This window comes from Penaeus chinensis, chromosome 25 (genome assembly GCF_019202785.1).
Source record: "Penaeus chinensis breed Huanghai No. 1 chromosome 25, ASM1920278v2, whole genome shotgun sequence".
Lineage (NCBI taxonomy): Eukaryota > Metazoa > Arthropoda > Malacostraca > Decapoda > Penaeidae > Penaeus > Penaeus chinensis.
Genome location: NC_061843.1, coordinates 16,146,225 through 16,148,724, shown reverse-complemented (window position 1 = coordinate 16,148,724; position 2,500 = coordinate 16,146,225).

The following is a 2,500-nucleotide window of genomic DNA, read 5'->3' as shown; positions in this document are numbered from 1 at the left end:
CTTACCAAGAAAGCCTGTAGAAATTATTTCTACAAGTAAACAACATCTCTCCAAAAGGCACTCCCTAGATTCTGGAAAGAGAAAGCTTCAAGGCGTGGGGCGGGCCTTAACCACAGGTGCCTCCTTTTTTTTTTTTTTTTTTTTTTTTTTTTTTTTGCTGCTGTTTGCTTTTGGTAACTCGACAGTGTAATGTCGGAGACATGTTGTTTGCTGACGATGTTGCACTTGTTGCGCACTCTCGACAACAATTGTAAGACATGTTGGATTTGTTTACCAACGACTGCAATGATTTCAACCTTTTTGTTAGCGTGAAGAAGACGAATGTTATGAGCCAAGGTGTTGCAATTAAAGCGTCACTTACTTTAACCATTACAAGCTTGATGTTGTATCCAAATTCACATGCCTAGGCTCTACCATGTAAAATTAGCTGAATCTGGATTGTGAAATTAACCGCAGGATAGGAGATGCTGCATTCACTTTCGTTAGAGTGGCTCCTAAAGTGTGGTAATAAAAATAATAGAAAAAAAATACAATATGCTCAGTCTATAATGCTTGTATGCACACTTATATATAGGGGTAAAACGTAGCCCATGCTTGCCAAGCATCAGAAACATCTCAATGTGTTCCACATGCATTGCCTTCGATGTATTCTAAACATTCGTTGACAAATGAGGAGGTTCTCCGCCGCGCACAGCTCCCTTCCATCTTCGCTCTACTGGAACAATGCCGCATGCGCTGACTCGGCCACGTTCATCGCATGCCTGACGGGAAAATCCCGATAGTCTGGTCGACCCAAGTTACGTTTAAGAGACGTATGGAAGCATAGCATGATGGTATTTATGTGGACAAATGGAACCTTTTAGCCTGTGATCTTGTATCCTGGAGACACAGAAATAGCGATGGCATTCAGTATGGCAAAGCTGCTCACAAAAATGAAGGAAAGAAGAACGACGTAAGACGATTCAGCCCTCTGCCTCAAACACCTTTGCTCTCGTGCAATCGCGTCTGCTTTTCACACTTCGTCAGAAGCAACAAGACCATAGTCTCTCGAGACTGACGGTGCCGATCATACATATGTACGTATGTATGTATGTATGTATGTATGAATGTATGTATGTATGTATGTATGTATGTATGTATGTATGTATGTATGTATGTATGTATGTATGTATGTATGTATGTATGTATGTTTGCACACACACACACACACACACACACACACACACACACACACACACACACACACACACACACACACACACACATATATACCTACGCATAACTGTGAGGTGTATTACTGTATAGTGTTTATGTGTGTGTGTGTGTGTGTGTGTATGTATGTATGTATGTATGTATGTATGTATGTGTGTGTGTGTGTGTGTGTGTGTGTGTGTGTGTGCGCGTGCGTGTATGTGTGTGTGTGTACATGCGTGTACGTGCGTACGTATTGCATACATACAAATAGGTAAATAGACAGATTGATATGCAGAGAGAGAGAGAGCACATGACGAAAAAAGATGAGACGAGGTAAAAATGACACGAACGCTATTGGCAAACCCCGTAAAGTTTGACGGCAAGACCGACATACATTGAATCGGTTGATGGGGTCTGCCGGGTGAAAGCGGTGCCTGGCGAGTGATAAGAGTAGAGGCGGTGCGTGCGTAAGGCGTGGCGAGGGTGGGAGGGGGAAGTGAGTGTAATATGAGGGTGAGGGGAATGAGTGTGATGCGAGGGTGAGGAGATGATGCGAATGCCATGCGAGAGTGACTGCAAGACGCAAATGTGATTACTGAAGTTATTGCTGGTGAAAGACAATGTAATGGATTGTGAATGTCATTATTTTTATGTAAAAATAATGATTTTATACACTGTTAATGGTAATATATTCAGGATATTAACTGCGATAGCCAGCTGTGAGTGTGTCAGCACCATGCGTGCTAGTAGCATGCGTCTGAGTCAGTGTTATTTATGATCACATATTCTAAGTGAATCGCCATAGGCAGTATTGAGATAGCAGCTTGCATAGGCAGTGAGTAGTGACACCATAAAAGGGCCTGGACTGGACGTTTGTGGCCTCTTAAACGGATGCCTGTGGGTAGCCTTTAACGCTGGTAGTGGTTGGTATAGTGGTCGTCTGCGGGTGGTAAAAAGCAGGGGCTGTTGCAGAAGGCTCCCCGGCGAGGGAGTTGAGGTTAGAATTACGACCTGGCATGACGCGGTGGGCAGAGGCCGCAGACGGAGACTGAAGATGGAGGTGGAGGGGAAGGCAGCGTAGCAGAGGGGAGTGGAGTGGAGGGGTAATGGAGGAAAGGCAACATGGAAGGTAGGCGCCAGAGGGAGGCTGGCATCACAGAGGTAAAGAAATATTGTAATGGTTGGGCGGGTGCACGTACATCACACACTGTCGCTTCGCGTGGATAGATGTTCACGTGGATGAATGGGCGCCGTGATGCGGGCTAATCGATTTTTTGTTCTTGTTCAATTTTTGTGAAGACGTGTG